Genomic DNA, 20,828 nt, shown 5'->3' with positions numbered 1-20,828 from the left:
TATTTTACTTACTATATATGTAATCCGATGTAGGAAATTACGCTTAAAAAGCGCGGCAATTTTTATTGAAAAATTTTAATAACAAAAGGATTACAGCAACTACATTCACGAACACGCTTCGCTTTCGCTTCGACTTTATTGTTGTTACACCGTCCGTGAATTTCTCAGGTAGTAGAGTGCACCGCGATATTTCATTGGGGCTTTGACTACGCGTAATTATTGGGCTGGTACATGGATAGTAATTACAAGGAGCTAAGAAGCAAAAAGTCAACGATACACGGATATTCAAAACGTTGCTTTCGCGCCCAACGACGGAATGGAACACTAACGTTCGCGCCTGTCTATCGCCTACCAACGAAAATTGGCCGAAAGCGATCTTAATTTCACAAGGATACTCGTGAAATCGTCCTACCGCGTCGGATAATCGTCGTACGAAACAAGTAATTCGGATACGCACGCGCGAGGACACGTTTCCACCTCGAGATACTAATTTCGGCGAGCCCTTGGTTCAATTATACACGGCCCTTCCTTTTTTTTCTTCTTCTGCTTTTGCTATACCTCGTGTCCTTTCCTCTTTTTTTTTCCGCCCTTTGTCCGCTCGTTTTTCCTCTACGTCCTCCGTCTTCCTATGTCCGACCGGCCACCTCGCTTATTTCGCGGTCAGAGCTTGGATACTTAAACGTCGTTCGCACCGAATAATTACGCACGCTCGTTTCGAGCTTCTCCCGCCTCTTTCTCTCGTGTTCCTGCGACCCTAGCAATCTCTCCTCCTCTTTCTTTTTCTTTGTCCACTCCGTCGTTATTTTGATCTTTTTCTTCTTTCTTACATCTCTTCTTGCTACCGTGGCTTTTACAGTTTCCTGCTACGTCTTTCTCTTTTTCTCTCTCTCTTTCTTTTGCGTCCCAATCTTCTATGCGCTTTTCTCTTTCTATTTTCTTTCTCGAAGGTATATACCTTCCTATGTGTATCGGCCAATTGCGCGTGTTGTTAACGAGCGGCGGTACCTCGATAGAATCTGACGCGATCGCAAGATAATGCTTCTCGTTTCCTGTCTCGCTCGCCTGCTCCGCTACTTCGATCGGATCTCTTCGTCCCCGCGCGATCTCGTGGGACCTAATTAGCGTGATGTTGCCGGGACTTAAGTGTCTGAAATGCGGCGCAATGTAGATGTTACCACGAAAGTCGGGTGCTCCATTCAGTGAAAGCGGACCGAATACCTACAATTTCTGAGAATGGCTGATGACGCACGTGAATACCATGTCTCGATTTTTTGCATTAAATTATTTTCGTTTGTATCGTGTTGGAGGAAACGGATTTTTAGTAATGGGTTATTGCAATCACAATTTTAATAATGAGTATTATATAATAATCAAAATTGCAAAATAAAATTTTATTTTAATCGCTGTCGTGTGATATTAAAAAGAGACATTAAACTTGCGTATTTACTTGTTAAACTACACTGAGAAAAAAATTTTGTTAATTTGACTAAATTTTTCAACTCGATTAAATTTCTTTAGTTTAAGTATTTATTCATTTAACTTAAATACATAAAATATTTTAATTTGAAATCAAATGTTTTTATATTTGACTGAAGTACATAAATACTTTAATTAAATAAATTTAATTAAGTTAAATTCAGTCAAGTTAACAATTTTTTTTCTTAGTGCACTCGTTTATCAGAAAATGTCAATTGTTTGGATATTACTTAAGATACATCTACATATATCTGACATTCGAATATCTAAAATACTGCGCGTAGTTGCACGAAACATCGTGCAGACATGCAAAGTTACATCGAAATAGATAGCATGTCGTAATCGGAAGTTTTGCTTAATGTTCCGTTGCTACGTAGCGCCTGCACGTTCATCCAAATGCACTTTCTACACGTATAATGCCTATTATGTCATTCGTCGAGATTGAAATCGCGAAGTTTAATAGCGAATTAGTTGAAAGTTGAATAGCAAGCGAGCCATTTCAGCCATTTCCATGATGCCGCACAATTTTGATATTTCGTATTTTGTCCTATAAATGACAAGTTCAAAAGATAAAAGTATATTCAGATATGAAATAAAAAATATATACTTTGACTGATTTATTATTGAATCTTATCTATATATAATAATAATACTAATTATCACAGATCTTTGCTAAAAATTAAATGTAGATATCTAACAAAGATTTCTCAATAATCCAATTTTAAAGATTATCTAACGTAACTGATTTGTTATTAAATCTACTTGAAGTGCAAGATATTTGAATAATTGCCGATAATCAAATGATTTTTTTTTTCATTTCGGTTATTTTTCTCACAGTGATTTGTATTCAATGAGATAGATCCGCGATTGCTATGCTCGCGTGCTTAACGATCGTTACGTAATACATTTCAAAGAGCAGTAATTATAACACTTTGTGTGTTCTAACAGTTTAATACAGGTTTTTTATTGTATTTCCATTATACGATGTTTTTGGTAGCGCACACGCTTATGCATATCTCGAGTGTGTGTTGACGAATAACATAGAATTGATTTCGCGTTATGCTCTTAACGGTGCCCTTCGCACGTGCTCTCACGCTACAGCAGCACGTGGCACGCGAAGCTAACGTGGTGAACGGAAGGAAGGAAACGTTGCGATCGTTTAATAATCGATGAATACAAAGAGATGATTATTCTCAAATACTTTATGACGCAAAATATCGAAACGAGCTAAAAGAGTGCGCGTATAGTTATATTTTATTAAACAGTTCCATCTCATGAATTTAATCGCGCGATCTTTTTTTTTTTAATCGAGAAAGAGGATACTAAAAATTAAATATCTTCAGCATTTAGTGTAGCGTGCGTACGAGGATGACATTTCGTTTTCAGAAGTATTCGATAATTATTTCGGACCTTGATTCCGCAATGCAAATCGCAATAAAAAAAAAAGTGTTGTGATGAACTTCTTGACGTCAAAGCGGGTCTTACATATGTTAATCATGGTTGATAATACCGGCGGCAGTAGAATCGATTATTATTAGCACACGTGTTGCAACGGCGCGTTCCGACGAAGTTTCCGCCGCCGTTGCGGCAACTCGTGTAGCCGACAGATGCGGCGGCGCACGAATTTTCTCACACTCGTCGCGGGGTTTTTACTTTCCCAGGTTCTCTCGTACACGGCGGCGGTGGTGACGCGTGTGCGGGGTCGTGCGATCGCGTGTTCGGAGAGCGAGAGAGATAGAGACGGGCGACTTATTAGTAAGTGCATCAGCTGTTCGTGAACATATGTCGCGAGTCGTTTGGCTCGTGCCAATGAAATCCTGATCTCTCACCCCGAGTTCCCGCCTTCTCTGTTTATATGTCCCCGGGATATATCAACTACCCTCCGGTAATGCCGGTTCGCACGCGTCGACTCTCGCGCGGCGTGTAGCACCGAGGTGGCCGAAGGTATAAAGGTCAACATCGGGGATACCACGGCGACAGAACATTCGGCAATAATTATATAACGCCCGTGAGAATTTCCCTTATTTGTCCCCTACGTTGGTTCCATTTCGCTGCGCGTGGCGAGAAATAACGAAGGCTCGTTTCGGACAACAGCACGCATACGGGATAGCAAATAATCGAATTAGTCACTCTGAAAAACGGACAGATCTGTAATTTTCACAAAGTGAGATAGAGCTACTGGATCGCGTTACAAGAGCGCATCAACTTTAATAGCTGTTATTATTATAGAAGTTACATATATAACCCGTTATTTTACGATCCTTTCTTTTTAAAAATCTAAATATAGATATCAGGAATATTGTAGTGAATGTTACTTGTCAATATTATTAATGCAATGTAATAAACCGTAATCTATACACTGAGAAAAAAAAGTTGTTGATTTGACTAAATTTTTCAACTTAATTAAATTTTTTAAATTTAATTATCTCTGTATTTTAGTCAAATATATAAATACTTAAACTCAAGTTCAAGTATTTTATGTATTTAAGTTAATTACATAAATACTTGAACTAAAGAAATTTAATTTAGTTGAAAAATTCAGTCAAATTAACATTTATTTTTATGTATACTATCTAGTGTACTTGAAGCAATCTTGGAACGTTATAAGATCTAAAATTTTGAATTATCGTGAGAAGTTGATCGATAAATAATAAGTCATTTCCGCGTGCGCGCTTTATTGAAATGGAATCGTACTTTGTCGTGTGCGCGCGTTTAACGCCACTCGCGGAGTAACGATCACCCTCCGACCTACCGCGTGAGTAAAGTAACCGTGAAGATGCATAAGTAGCAGCCGCAACGAGGAAGAAAAAGAGGAAGAAAAGCGAGAGTGGAATATTTCTCACACATAAGAGCGTTCACCAACAGAGTTCACCTGGTGCCGTGTGTGTGCGCACGCTCCGTGCACTTCGCTCTATTTAAATGACCTTTCCTCCACTCCGATTTCTTTCCTTCTTTTTTCCTCTCCCCTTCCCCCCCTTTTTTAACAATACTGTCCTAAAGGCGCGCGGCACGTGCTCACAATGCCGGCACACGCCAGCGTTACTTCCGCGTACGCGCGGCCTTTCACGGCATCCGGACTATATATCCGGTAAAACCTGACTCGACCGGCTTCTCGTGACCTTCGACCTTTCGCGGGTTCGTGACTCGTGGCGTAACCCGTTCTCCGTTGCGAAATTGGAATAGCCTCCAGCCATTCTGAAGTTTGAACTCAAAGTTTATCGGAGTTTGCATGTGCTATTGTAATTTATTGCAGACATGTCGATAATCCTCTATATATATATATATATATATATATATATATATACGTAAAAAGAGTTTCGATAAAACATATTTGAAGATGGATTTGATCGAATGCGATGTCAAATAGAAAATTACGTGTCGGGGGAAACGCATGGGGCAGACATGCGTCTATTTGGCACGTGCCAAATCGACGGATAATGAACAACGTCACCCACCGTTCACGTGCCCGACAATCGATGTTCATTTACAGACTGTTATGCAACTGTCGTTTGACGTTTCAGCGCAGACACAAAGTGTCCGATGAAGTGCCATTGAGAATTAAGTCGCAATATGTCGCATGAATAATTTACAAATTTCGTACACATTCACAAAACAATTCCAAATATGATATAAATCAATAAGTATATCTTTGCCAGGGAAAATTACTCTTTACTTTATTGTAATTAGAATTATCTAGATAATTCTCAATTATGTATCGTAATTCCGATCTAATACGTGGTTCCAAATGCACCGAAGGTTACTTGGTGAAAAGTGCGCGAAGGTTTTATGCCGAGATCGAAGGTGGCCCGAAATCGATTTAAGAAGTCTCGGATTCTGAACCGGTCGACCATCGTTTGTCGGAGCGAAAGGGGCCCAAAGGCGTCCTTTGTGGGCAGTCTCGGGCCCTAAGATTGCGCACGTGCTCGGCTTTCCCACGCGTATAGCACGCAGCCGGCCTGCGCTCGAAAGGGAGAGGATACCGAGACGGGAGAAGGATGGGGCACACCTTTGGGCCCCATTGTGTCGAGCACGGGTCCTGAGACAGTGGAAATTAAAGGTCTCCCTCGACGACCCCGCACCCACGGGGCCCCCGATCGCGCAAAATGGCAGTGCGCGCGCGATTGTGCGAGGGTAGTTCTCGATTAGCAAACGATACCTAATCGAACGGAACACTTTTTTGCGATTAACGACACGAAACGGATGGCGGTATCAACCGGCCGGACGCTCGTTCGCGATAATGGCAGAACGCGTGGCGTGCATTATGAGCATAGTAATGACGGGTTGACGCGCGCACGTAGTGTCCGCTCTTCGACGCTTGATAATTCCACATTAAATCCGCAATTCACACCAGTGCCGTATTAACAATCTTCGTTCGCAGGTTGATATTTTTAATGTTAGTTGTTTCCAGGTTTTTTTTTCAACAGATTTTCTTTTTTTTTCTTCTTTGTAATGGCATTATGTTCAAATTTGTATTAATCTCTCTTTACAAGTTTTTAGTTTTTCTTATTCGATCTACTATTTTGAGTTTTGCAATTCTGTAATATCTTAATAAAAAATCTGACCTAGTTTACGTGATATTTTAGGGAGTTTATCAAATTTGACAGATAATTCTATTTTTATACTTTTGTGTTATGGACACTATAAGAGGTCATAAAAACATGAGATAATTTTGTTACTGTGATAAGGTATCAAAGACTGAAGAACGAAAAGAATATGTCTGTGACCACTTCGACATTATTTTATGAAACATTTGTAAGGAAGTAGCTGACGGGAAGTAAAAGGAGCGTTTAGTTAGAAATTAGAGATCTCTCTTTTTTTTCTATTGCTGTTTTCTCTTGTTGCAAATGACATGCTATTCAAATCATTATATGTGTCGTCAGCGATCTTTGAAAAAGCAAACAATTTTACGAAAATTTTTATTTGCTATTAATAATACGAACCGTCTAAATTGATGTCGTTGCTATCTCGCCACATATCTCGTTAAAATAAACGTAGATTTTTATTTTTCTTTTTTTTTTTAATTATATTACGGTATTTCTCATTAGAGAAACAGCGAAATCAGTCTTTTTGGCAACTAATAGGTATCAGATTTCTTATATGATTTCACAATGTTACATAGATGTATTTTTAAAGTACTTTTAAATGTATATAAAATAAATAAAATGCAAATGATACGCAAAACAGATACACGAGGACTTCATGCTAATTTGGAAATGCTTATTAACCGAAATGAGGCAACATAAATTATTTTTTTATAGAATATGATTAACAAGATATTTTAAATGTATATTGTAATATTTCGAAAAAGTGTTTGAATCACAAAAATTATAAAGATACTGCAAATATAAATAGTGCATAAACTTATTTTGCCAAAAATTCATGTGCTATTTTATTGTAATATACTGAATGTGTATGTGACAATTTGTCTTTATTTTTTTTCTGTGTAACATTTATGTTTATGCTTTTAGTGATATTTATTCCGTAGTATTTTTGTTTATGTGTAAATAGTTAAAACACCGGAAATTCTTTTCCCGAATGAGGTTTTTAGCAATGCAATCGTGAATTTCATTTAATTTGAACATATAAATGTGTCTCCAATTTGATGGGCTGTAAAAATTTTTTGTTTCAAAATTCCAAGCAGCTTACTCATCGTTCTCGTAATTTTCTTCGAAATTGAAGTAGGGTTTTATAAGGAAATCGATGAGATGACACGTTGGAATTTTTAATTCATGTTCGATGAACACCGGTCCTAAACTTTGCACGTCACATAATTATCTATCTCCTTCACTGACGAGGACCCAGTTAGACTCTCTTTTTAATTTCATTTTGATTCCTGGTACGATATGGATTAAATGAGCTTTGGGTGAAGTAAAAAAAATGCAGAATTGACGATCGTGAGTAGAGTATTTTGAAACATCAATTCATTAAAGTGGTATATGAATAAGTAATTTTGAGTACAAGTACAAAGTACGAAACACTTTAATCGCGGTTTTGTAATAACTTCAGACAAACTCTGACAATCCATATTAGTGATATTATTTGTAATTTTTGACGTGAAATCAACAAATTTAGGCTGACGAAAATATTCATGAAAATATTCATACTTAAAAGAAATGCTTGCAAAATTTATTTAATTTAACTTGAATCGAAAAAATTTTAATTCCTCGGATGGGAAAAACAAAAGTGCAATGTCAAATCTATATAAATAAAATTAGAATGTTTATACAAATAATTTAAAATAAATTACACATATTTATTTATTACACATATTTGATAAAGTATTGGAAAAAATATTTCTCAATTTTATTTTCTTTTTATAAATAAGGACGATACTATTATTGATTATTTGATAAATTAACTGACCATTTTTATGACTGATTTCACTAAATTTTATCTTGATTCGAGATTCGTACAAATTAGCAAATCTAATCCGTGCCACAGTCTATTTTTTTAACGCGTCACTCAATCCCTTAAAATAGCTGCAAATCTAATTTCACGACTTTCATCGGCGCGATCTTTTTCCCGCGCGGTGAAACCGCGCAGCGGAATGGCGCGTTAAAACGGCCGTTTCGCGACGCGCGAGCGTGATTTCGCTTTTAATCGTGCCGGAAGTCCTCGTTAAGGGGCATCCGTTAATTGGTCTTCTGCCTCGGTCATCGGGCAAAAATTATGTACCTGCCTCGGCCGCGCGACGTGCACACGGGGCCTGCGGGCATCGCGGCGGCGCGGCGCGCCGCCGCTACACGCGCGTACACGCATACACACGCGCCCGACACACGCGCGGATTAATATACCCGGACGAATGAATGGCGCTCGGTTGCTGCTGAGCGAGCGGGCGGATGGACGGACGGACGGACGGACGGGCGGACCGACCGGACGGACGAATGGAGGAGAGAAGAGCAGGCGTATCTCTCTCGTTCCCGGACTCTGAGATCTAACTACCACCTGCCTCATTTTCCCACGAGCCCCGAGCAAACCTCTCGAATACCGATAAGATAGACGAGGACGAATCGCCCGCGCCGGTGCGACAAGGAGAGACGGTGGTCTCTTCTCCTCTGGTAAACAGGAACGAGATACTCCGGGGATGTGGGCCCGTGTCGGCCGTACACGTGTGCGCGTGTGTCTGTATGCGCGGGGGTTCGGGGGCGCGGGAGAGGAGATCTTGAAACGTCGGGCAGGTAGAACACGTGCTGGCACGAGGTGAGTCAGACGCGCGGGAATATCGGAGCGCGCCCGCTCTCTCTCTCTCCTTCTCTCCGTCTCCGTTTCTTGCGCCTCTCATTCGCGCAAGTTGTCGTCCGCATTTATCCGTCCGTCCATTCCTTCTGTTTGCCTGTTACTTGACAGATCTCCCTTTCTTACGTATTAAAAGAAAATACGAATCGGAAAGTATCGCTCGCTGTATTACATTCGCCAGGAGGATCTTTACAATTCTTTGCGTGTCTTTCTCGCAGGTCTTCTCCCTCCCCCTCTCCTCAACTACCTCGTCTCTTTACACATTTTTCTCATACTCTGTACGTTTTTCTTTTTGTGAAAAGATACCTGCGTTAAATAAAGATGTTCGTTGTGCCACGCCGAGGGCGTAACACGGGCGAAGCTGCGCGTGCAACGATGCCGGGAATGCCATAACTTCGGTAATTACGTGTCGTGTATCCCGCGCGTTATTACGCAAATACGCCGATACGAATACGCGCGCCAACGTGACGAGCAATGAAATATTCTCAGGCAGATCTCCCAAGGAGATAATGCGCTGTCATGTTCTCTCCCGTGAACTCGCAGATTTCAAAATTATAACAGCCCGCGAGGGATCGGTTCGCGGTAAAAGAATTTCAATTTATCTTATTGACCAAGCCTCTCCTGACACGATATCATTTTCAAAAATCTCCTTAACTACCCTGCACCGATACGTGTCATCGATATGCAGATCTTATCGTAATGAACGACTTACAGTTGTCAATTTTCTCAGGCTTTGGATGCAATGCCTTTTGCAACATTGCAATTGCGTAAACGTTTGATTTGCATTAATTGCTCATATTGTTAAATGTATTTTAATTAAATTTTAATAAAAATTTAATTATGAATTACATAATTACTGAATTACATAAAAATGTAGTTCTCTATTAAGTCTCGGTTAATCTTCTCACGTTGGTTTTTAGTGTGATTTTAGATATAGTCGGATAATGTGTTTAAGGGAGAGAAAAAACGATAGACACATCTGTATTCGCTGAATCTTTCCCTTGGATTAGATGAATTTTCACAGATTAGCCAAGATGCCGATCAAAATCTGTCACGTCATAGTTCCTTTTCTTCACTCTTTCACGCTCTATTCCGGCGCGATTAAGCTAAGATGATTTCCAAAGATCTAGTGAGAGCTTTGTTCCATCAGCAGCATGTAGAAAGTGTACTACTTTTTATATGTATAAGAATAACTCTGCTTAATGTTTTATCACTCAAAAAGGTTTAATTTTAAGATACTGAATATTTTATTTCTGTTTTAGTTTTTTTTAAATCTGAATATTGTTTAGAATTAAAACATTTTTAGGTGCTTAAAAAAGCGGGAGGTAAAATTAAAATATTTTAATATTTTAAAATTGAACACTTCTCTTTGAATGACATTAATAGTTTTTTTAAGCACACTTATTCCTTTTTCGGCATTGAAACGGTTTGCCTTATTATTTTTTTATGTAAAAACGGTAATAATTGCTTCTTAAAAACCGATCGATGGATATTTTCGAGTCAAACGGTATAATTTTCGATGATTTAACGGGTTTTTTCTTGCGCGAACGAAGACGAGCTGTGCCGCGTCGAGACATACTTAATTCGGCGTCACGAAAGCGACGTCGCGGTATCGCAGAAGAAAATTCCTCAAGAAACATGAGGCACGCGAGGTAAACAGCGTCATTAAAATGATAAGAGAGGGACCCCGGCTATTAAAGCGTCGATAATTGAATGGAACCGCCGCTGCCCCGTCAGTCATCAATGCATTATTGCCGCGTCGATCGATGCCGCAGCATACGAATCTCTCTGACAGTTCGAAACCACGCCAGGTGACATTGCGAAATCGGATCGATACCTGTATGTCTTCGATATTTTACGGTGCAATCATTTATATCCATGGTCAACTTCTAATTTGTGCAAAGATTATTGCGAAGGTACATACCTTTTTTTCATATTTTCAGCTTCAAAATTGTTTTTCCTTATGCTCTAATTTATAATTGCAAAGAGTAACTATTTTATTTATTAGCCGATTCTTTTATCTCGCGCGTCATTACTTTGAGTTGACTGAATTTTAAGTAGATATTACAAGAACATATTATGTATTTTTACTCTAAAATTGATCTTGTTCATTATTTTTGGAGGAAAGGGTAATTTCAAAACGAAAATATACCAGCATGTGCAGAAATTATACCAGCATGTAGAAATATTATTAATATTACATATATTTAGTTTTAATTTATGGATATTTTTTAAATATTTTTTTATAGACTCGCCACGCTTATCCATCTAAATTGGACGGTATTCATCCGCGATAAAAAGAAATTGCACACGCGATGTCGGGGGTAAATTAATATACTGTATAACGAAGCAGCTGGCATGGAGAACATTTGTTTCCGTTCGAAGTCTAATTTACTCTCGTGGCGGCCGAGATATTTCGCAATTATTTATCAAGGTCGCGTTATGTTTTCTTTTCAACTTCGTTGCATCGTCGTGCATGCATAGTTGTGGAAAATTATATATTCCGGATAAAAGCTGCCGTGGTATTAGACAGCGATTAATTGTTTCGCACATGTCACGCTCTTACCAGATCCGGACTAAGAACTCGTCTCGTGGAGCCGGTTATCCTGGCTAATTCAATTTTTCGCCTCTCAATTGCATAGCATCGTAATCTAGAAAAGGACAACGAATTCTCGAGTGACTTAATCTGCACTGCCGGTAATCGAAGTGTACACACGGTACTAATACAACGCGTCGCAACGTACTTTTTAATGTTTCTATAACGTGGCTTTTGATCAGTATAGATTCATGTCGAAGATGGCCTCTTGTGCTTGCGAAAAAACCGGTCGACGGACTCGCTATACACTTGATACCTGAATAATATATCATGTTCTGCGGGGTAAAATAACGCAAGGTCATAAAAGCTATTAAAACCCGCGGTCACATTATTTTGATATAACTAATATACTTTTTTAGTGATTTATATTCTTTATACAATTACGCTATGTAAGGACAAAATTGGAGAAATTAGACATCGAATCTCACAATGATGATTTTTAAACTAATTCGTTTTTAAGATAAGGATCGGATCGCACTGGAAAGTTTTCTTTCTCAAATGAAATTTTTACTAAATAAAATTAAGGAAATACTTTCTCGGATTTCAAAATAATTGCATCATTATGAAAGAATTTCAAGTATACGCTTTTAATTGTGTCCTGTAATATTTGGAAAATTTTCTGATAAATTTTTGTCTCTGATTAACTGTGTAATTAAGGATGACGAACGTGATAACGCGGTCTGTCAATGGTAAATTTGTATGGTGCGTACGTAGAATCACGAATTCCCTGGAATCCGAAGGGGTTCTGGTGTTATTAATGGCCGCTTATTTTTGTGGCTCTCGACGACGTGCTCCATATGGCGGCACACCACGGGTGGCGATAGTATTCCATAAGACACTCACCACAAAGCGCCATTCACAATTCTGCATTTGTCTCTCGTGTGAACCACACCATGGGAGGATCCGGTGATCGTCGTTATCGTCGTCGTCGTCGTCGTTGTCGTCATCGCCGTCGCATTCTTTTTCAAGATTTGACGCACGTGTTATCGGCGTCTTTTAGACACCAACTCCCCTTTGAGAGCCACAAAGCGTCCTTTCATTGCCTAATTAGGATGCTTTCTGGGCGCTCTTACGTGGCGAGTGCGTCTCTTTGATGCCGCCTCCGCCTGTCTGCTTGCCTTCTTACATTACTGTTTTCGGATTGATTAACGAGTCGGAAAAGGCCACCTTTCATGCCCCTTCGTCGTCGTCCGTCGCTTCCTTCCGTCTACAATTATCGCCGCGACCACGATTTTACAGAGAATCCACGATTAACATTTTTTATCGAATTTAACTTACGTTATCTCAAGTTGTTAGAGTTTTATGTACGATAGTAGAAGTAATATGTTATTTATTACTGGGAAATTCGAATATTATACGATATATATTTAGATATTTTTTATAGCAAAATATTAGAAAATAGTAAAGTTTAAATAAAATTTTGAATTAATTGTTGCAATTAATGCGCTGGTACTGTTACGGGTGTATGTTACAATTGCTCCTGGCGATCTTCCCGCCATTTTTCCTTATTAGACGTTGATGTGGCATCTTAGCACGAGCCTCTCCTATGTAAACGTAACAGGACCCCGTACGGGTGTTCCTCAGGTCCGTTTCTCGAGCGGTTTCGTTCCCACACTCTTGGACGCATTGAAATGCACGTCAGAAGAATTCACCCCTATGCGCACCACGAAGAGGGTGGATGTCAAAGGAGACCATAGAAAAATTAGAACCGTTCTCCTTTCAGGAAGTCCCTCTTTCTCTTTCTCTCTCTCTCTCTCTCTCTTTCTCCTTTTCTGTCGAAGCGTGCAAAGCACGAGCGGCCTTTGAATAGCACTACCGTTTCCGCGTTTCTCAAACTTGACCCTGTTACAACAAGAATATCCCCCCTTTCCACGGCTCTCTTGTCCCCCACGTGAAAAATACTCACCCCTTTTGTGCCGAGAATTCTTTCGCGCGCTAAGGGATGACCACGTTGAATCGTGTCCATCGTGTACATTTGCATTTTTGTCCGAGGTCGTTTGTGCGAAGAAGTCCCCTGGAATTTCGGGGGATGCACGCAGGTGCTCCGGTTTCTTGGAAACGCACGTGCGAGTTACCCGTGCGTCGCTCGCGTATCTCAGCATTAACGGAGTAAAGGGACAGTCATCAGAACCCGTAGTATGTTATCTAGTGATTGGAAGACGCGGTAATTTTTTCGGAATAATAAAAGACTAACTCGCCTTGAGACATACCCGCATTCTCCCTTTACAACCTTCAGCGACGATTTTACAATATTTTTAAAACAATTTTTTAATTATTAATATTTTACAGTGTGGCAAACATTTAACGCAATAGATTCAACATAATTGTCTAATGCATTAAAAGAAAAACAAAACAATTGTTGAATTCACAACATTTTTTTCCTTTTTTAGTGTTCTTTTATGTTGAGAAAGGTTGAAATTGAAAATGCCACACAGGTGACTCTTAGAGGGAGGAAATCTTGTCAAGGTAATGTAATTCGTATAGTTGACGGTACGATCAACAGGTAGTTGCCTACTCTTCTGACTTATTTGAAGGGCCCTCTTTCTACCGGACACGACGTATTATGTGGAGGTTCGTTAGAGCAATTTACAAGGTTGACGATGGGACGAAAAGAAGAGGGGACAACTTTTCGTATGTATGCACGTGTGTGTGCGCGCGTGTGTATGCGCGTGCAAAGTCATCTCTACCACGCTGATTTATTGGCGGCGATTTTTCGGAGTTGTTAATTATGCGCGCTCGATGAACAGCTTTTAACGCTTTGTCGAGAATAACAGCTGTCTCGAGAATCAAGCGAGCCTTAAACAAACGCATCCGTGCAATTGAATGCAATTAGGTATTTGTTGTCTTTGATTTGTTTGGGCAAGATAGTTGATATAAATCTTATCGAGTTCGGAATAGCGATCGTCTGATCGTATCGGAGGGTAAATCAAATCATTATGCGTTATTTGTTGTTGATAGCTGTTATTTGATAGATTGATAGCATCTTTAAAGAGACACTTGCATCATAACGATGACAATACTTAATACTGCAATTATGTTTTAATTTTTTACGTGTCGCACATAGAACAGAAAAAGCATTGCGTTCGAAAACATTCGTTCTTAGGTGAATTTCATTATTTGTATTTTATGTTTTGCTTTTTTAAATTATAAAATTAAAGGCTGTCGATTTATTCGTGCTCTTAGGGTTGACTAGTTACCCTTGTTATTCGTGCCACACGTAATCAGCACGAGCGTATCCAATAAACATATCCAAGAAGGAATCCCTCAAGAAGGGAACCCTTGAAAAGTCAACTTTCCCCTTTTTCCCCCTGAGAGGGGGGGGGGGGCGAGATAGGGTAGGTCTACGAGGGAGATCGTAGGGTTCGGCGCGCGAAAAATCAGCGCGCCGAGCGGGATCGCCGCGGGCGATTGTAGAGCGATCGCAGTTTTACACACCTAGTTGCAAATAAGTGTGTGCGAGGCGCGCGCATTTAGCGCCCGGGGCCCTTTCACGATGCACGCTTATGCGAAGATATCGGCAGCTGGCCCGGAATCGTGAGAGACTCGGGCAGATGGCCTGCCCTGAAAGTCCTCCACGGCGCTCGCGTGTACGTGCACACGACCACTAAGGATTCCCCGCACGCCTTCCTAAGGAAGGAACCACACCGAGGATGTTTCCCACGGACTCCTGCAGCCTTCCTCTCATCTGCCGTATTACTCGGCCCTCACGAATGTGCCCCGCATTCCGCTGGTGTGCTTTCCTCCCCCCCTCCCCTTGCTCCTCTCATTCTCGTTCGGGGGTGTCGACGTTTAGCCGCCACTTCGGAATCTATTACGATTACGTTATCGATTGTAGATCATTGTGACGTGGTCTTATTCGAATTGCAGGTGGAATAGTAGTCTTAAGTCATTATAGTCTAAGTAATTATAGTCTATGATTATATTCTTATAGTCTATTTTAATGAAATAAGAAGTCAAAATATGTAATATGTGTCAATCCATTTTTTTAATGTGAAGCTATTTATTCTTTTAGTCTCTTTTTCTCTTTTTTTTTACCCCTATGTATAATTTGTTCTCGTGAGATGGAATGATCTGCGTCACACTTGTTGAATAATTCGCACTGGCTCGTGGAGTTATAGAAATTATAGAAACTTATCAACATACATCCTTCGATCTGTATTGCGTTTTATGACGTATTTGTCGATGCAATTGTACCTTGTGATTAATGAAAAAAAAAGGGAACGCGCGATTTATCATTGCATACACACTGCAATTTATCATCGAGAATAACACGTTATAAAATCTGTAAGATGCGTAATACGCTAGGTTGTAAAAAAAGAACTATGTGTAAAAAAAACCGCGCGTGGTTACGAACGCGTTCTTGAACAACACGTGCCGACAGAAATACCGAGTCCGATGAGTAAGGTGCGCGTCGCGCGCGTGTTCACACGCGTCATGCGCACACGCGCGCGCGTGAGCGCGGACCCTCGCTCGAGAGCCGGGAATTAAGTGGGTGGCTAAGATTGGGTCTCATTTACTTCATCGTCCGTCTCGCTCCGCCTCGTTTACCTCTTCCTCTCGACCCGACCGTCACTCGGCCTTTCGCTCTCTGTCCCCCGTTTGTTTCGCCCTCTCACTGATGGGAGCGCGCGGGGCAAGGAGCGCCGCGGACGATTAAGAGAAATGACACGGTCAAGGAGCGAGACAAACGCTGATTGCGGAAGAGACCCGGCATCGCCAGTGTCGACTGAATGATGTACATTCACGCTCGTATCTAATCGCTTTTCACACACACAGCACGCGCGCACGTACACCGACGCGTCTCATAGGCGCAGCTGGATGTACAAGTGATATCATCTACGTCGGACAAAATGGTTATGCGAGTTGTTAAATTTATTTAGCTTTGGATATTATATAATTTTTTTTATACATGCCGTTTCTTTCTACACGGTATTTACTGTAATTATCGCCAAAGAGATTTAGATGAAGCTGTAGTAATGTATATACTTTTAACGTGATCTTATTGCATCTTAAGAAGGTTGTATAACATTTCTCAGTATTTTACGTGGCCAGATTATGTTAATCGGTCTTGCCGCGCAATATGCTGTAATTAGCATGGTCAGCAATATTTCTGCAATCAATGTACCTTGATCGTTTTGATAAGTGCATGAAAGATGCGGTAGATAGGCCGCGGTAGCTACCTGATCGGGGTCTTCATTTATACTGTTTTCCACAACAGGATTCGCCCTTCTGGTATAAGATTATCGCAGGGTTACGTGCATGATATACGCGTGATCGGACCGGATGATATTAATTGCTTCAACAAGGCGATTAACTTTGCAAAAAAGTGTAGTCTATACCTTCCCTAGTTACACGGATGTAATCAGAAATTTATGAAGCGGAACGCGTTGCTTATTATTTTGTTGATACCGCGAGGAATGATATGATTAAGTTTTGTTTATGGCGTTTTAAGCTTTAAAATTGCAGCACTTTGCGATGTCGCTCCAGTATCGTCAAGATACTGGAAGCTTGAAAATAAGTATATGTTTCGCGCAAGATAAAAGTATGTTATATAGACCTATCATGGTCCATAAATATTTATCTACCTTGCCGATGCAAATTTTCACAATTTATCGCGTAATGCAATGTTGAAGTCATTCTAATGTCATTTCGTAGGTGCTATCACAGTTTTATAACGATGTGGCAAATAACTTCCGTGATAAGTTGTCAGTACGTGAGCGGGGAGACAAATGCGTTTGACTTTACGAATCGAAAAAACTTAATGACATTCTATTTTTTTCTGACTATACTCTGTATTACATAAACATTTACGAGTCATAGATCGTTCACTATTAATTGAAAGTATTGTAAGTTTTGCATGTACATTAATTAATAAATTTCTTAGTTAATGAAATTGTCACATTTTAATAAAAAGCAATCAAAAGTGTCTTAGAAATATCGATTTTTTTATATTTATATTTAAAAGAATCTTTACGTATTTTGACATACGAAACAATTTTAGTATATTATTTCCCAGATCAAATAAATAAATAAAGAAACCGAGAGTAAGAAAAATAGGAAACATATCGTAAGTCAACGGCTTTATTCTTATTTGGAACTCACGGGATCTCAAAGATGAGGGAGAACTTATAATGTTAACGATTATTACGCATGCGTGTCCATAATTGGTTGTTACCGCGAAATTATACGACGCTTGTCACGATTTATCGCGTCAAAACTCTCTCCTCCGCCGGACAATCGATCTAGATTTCTTGTTAACATACCGAGAGTAGGTCGATTAATCTCGCCACGTTTCGACGAGGGCCTGCCTGACGGAATGCCTAAATCGTTCATGCGTGTGTCGCGAACAACAACAAAAAAGAGAGCACCTATCCGCCGATCGATCGCGCGGGCAGTTTTGAAAGGCGGGTCCCCGAGAAAGCGCGGCAAAAGGGCGCGCACGTGAGTGCACGTGGCGACGATCGTCCCCCGATTCCCCCGCACGCACGCACGCACGCGCGTACGTGTGCGTATGCGCGTTGCGGAGGCTCAGGAACGCGCGCACCTCCTTCGTCCTTTCCCGGGATCTCTCCCACAAGGTGACGGCGGTGATGCGTGCCTCTCTCTTTCTTTCCTTTTCCCTTTTTTTTTCCCCCCTTTACGAGAGCGGGAAGACTGTGGGAATTCGGGACATGTGCGTGCCTATACACACGCCGCGCTCGTGGTCCGCGCGGCGGAGGATGGGGGAGAATCCTTGTGGTGTTTGGAAAGAGAGCGCCTGGCGTACGCTCTGGCGGAAGGAGGAGGACGGCGGCGCGAAGGGTGGCAAGACGTGGCAGGGGTGGGAAGACGACCGGACCTAACGCTGTCCACGGCCGCCATAAGGCGGCGAATCCATGGGAATATCGAGCATGTGCATCGGGGCCCGTTCGTGGGCATGCACGAGTTATACGGGCTCTCCTTCGCCGGGCCCTCCTCACCGCGCATCCCTCACTTCCACCTCAAAACCGCCGGCTGCTCTTTGCACGCACGGCATTCCGGCCCGCGCACGGAGATTTCTTCTTCAACACGTGGCTGCGTTAAGAGGGCGACGTCACCGGGCGTCCATCCTGCCCCCAACAGCTCGAGCCGGCCGCGTGTCCGTCGCGTGAATGCAAGGCCCATATCGTTGCGCGAGAGTCTTCATTTAATTGGCTGAGATTGCGAGAGTAATTGCTGTAGTTTTATCGATGCATTAAAAAAAGGTTCGCATTTATTTATTTTTAACTGTTTGTTATTACAGAGTGTTTAATACTGAGAAAAATCGGAATAATCTTGAATTTTCAGGGATTTTCTCTTTTATTTTGAAAATTATAAACTGTAAAATTTATTTTCGGGAAATTTACTTCTATATTTAAATTCTCTCTCCCCTCCCTCTCTCTCCTCCCTCCCTTTCTCCCTCTCTCTCGTTGACAAAATTATTTCTTTGATGATGAAAAATATTGATAATTAGTAGTGATTATTAATAAATATAACATATGTCCATGTCATTCATATACATACTTGTATTTGTGTACAGATTGTTATATACCATTTTGCCTATATTATTTTTTTTTATTTCTTTCTCATATTTAATATTTAAAGTTATAGTTTTTTGTAATTGTAGAATTGCATGATTATAAGAAAAAAAGCATTAAAGGATATAATAAAACAAATTTATTTTAAAGCTTATAGAGAGTTTGTTAATCTTTAAATAAAATTCTTGAAAAAATCGGAAAATTCTCATAGAATTCTCTTACAGAATTTTAGTAAACATTCTGTATTAATTTTTTGATATTTATAGTATTATTAGATGTCTTTTAACAAATATTAGCAGTGTTTTAATTGTTATATTATTAATATTGCTAATTTTAATGCCTTTTTAAAAAAATGCGCCTTTTTTAAAGCGATTTATAATCTGAAAATGCAAATTGACTTTGTACAGTTATAATTTGTTATACGTGTCTAATTATTAATATTAGGTTGACAAGTTTCAACCATTAAAAACATTTTTAAGAGCTAATTCGTAGAAGGAAGCAATGAGGAAAAGTGTTAAAGGTGCGTGTAACGGATACGCTGTCGAGAATGTTATATTTGGACTTGCAAAAACGATAAGTAAGAGAAAATACGGCGTCTGAAGTTACGCCAACATTACGTATATTTAGAGTAGAGAGGTGCGACAAAGCGAAGCTGTGCTTTATTGTCCGAAATATAGCACACTTAATATAGAAATAGAAACTATCTTTTAAGTCATACGTGATAAAATAAATAAAATTGGACAGGAAAATAAGTTTTAAGTTGACGAGATTTTTTAATTTGTTCTGTAACCTTTTTCGGAGCATATCATTTGAGTCGCAATTTTATTCATATATTATTAACATTCCGCAATCGAATAGATGAGAACCTCTGCTTTAGAGTAACGAGAACGTGCGCAATCTATGAAGTCGGTGCCAAGATAATCGGGACGCTGATACAACACGTTGAAACCGAATTCAAGATCAAGCTCTGTATGATTCATCGGTCAGCATACATTTTTACACCGTAGAAAATTCTTGTTTCTGTAATAGAGCCGAGATATGAAATTATAATAACTGATGAAGCAATAATAAAAAGATTTGAATAAGTAGTAATATTGAACTGATGCCATTAACGTCATTATAAATAATTGAGGTGACAATGTTATTTTTCTTATTGGATCTCGTGTTTAGTTATCCAATTATATTGTCAGAAATTAAAATCCGTATAATTAAATATATTCTCTTTCAATCAGAATGACAAGTAAATCGCTGCAATGGTTTACACACCAATCACTTACGGGATTTTTTCCTGAACGCAAAAAAAAGCCAAAAGCAATATCGCAAAGGGAAAAAAATGCCTTCTTTGCCGCCGAACAGACCCGGTTGTTTCGCAATTTGCGGTAATCATGTGTTATTCAATTGTTGCAAAAATAACGTTAAACGCAGGCGCGAATACACGTAGCCGTACACACGCGTTAATAGGAATTTTTTTTTGTTTCGACTAACAATAAGTCTCTCTCATGTCACTTTGCATCGTTCTTTGTAAAATATTTCGCAGGCGTGAGTATTATGCGCCTCGAGAAATTGCATGTTGCCAAAACACACGATTGTCGTCGAGGAGCGTCAAAGGGTTTTTTTTTTTTTTACGAGGCAACCCGGTATTTTCTCGCAGCCATTCTCTCTATGTTTTTCTTCCATCTCGAGATTCGAAGGCGCGATATTGAAATGACAGGCGGCAAGGAACTCGATTGAAAAGAAGAAACTGAAATCCGGGTTTACTCTTCTAGACTGGAACAAAAACCGTTTCCGTAGGATATTTCTAGATCGTCACCCATATTCCGCAGAAAGCCGCGGGAATCCGGAGCAAGGCAGTAGTTCAACATGTGACGCTTATGTGACTATCCCATCCGAGCGTTTTTACTTTTACTTCTCTGCAACACACTATCCTTGTATCTTTTTTTTTGACTGCGGCAGGAGAAAGGGAAAATTTGAAAGTCACACTTACA

At 40.0% G+C, this 20,828-nt stretch overlaps 1 protein-coding gene across 3 annotated transcripts in view; it reads left to right on the top strand.

The window, feature by feature from the left end:
* Positions 1-20,828, top strand: part of LOC105834028 (tubulin polyglutamylase TTLL4) — a 201,703-nt gene that overhangs the window by 6,700 nt on the left and 174,175 nt on the right. The window lies entirely within an intron of this gene.

This window comes from Monomorium pharaonis, chromosome 2 (genome assembly GCF_013373865.1).
Source record: "Monomorium pharaonis isolate MP-MQ-018 chromosome 2, ASM1337386v2, whole genome shotgun sequence".
NCBI classification, from domain to species: domain Eukaryota; kingdom Metazoa; phylum Arthropoda; class Insecta; order Hymenoptera; family Formicidae; genus Monomorium; species Monomorium pharaonis.
The sequence above is the reverse complement of the archived record's forward strand: the minus strand, read 5'-3'. Positions and strand labels throughout refer to the sequence as shown.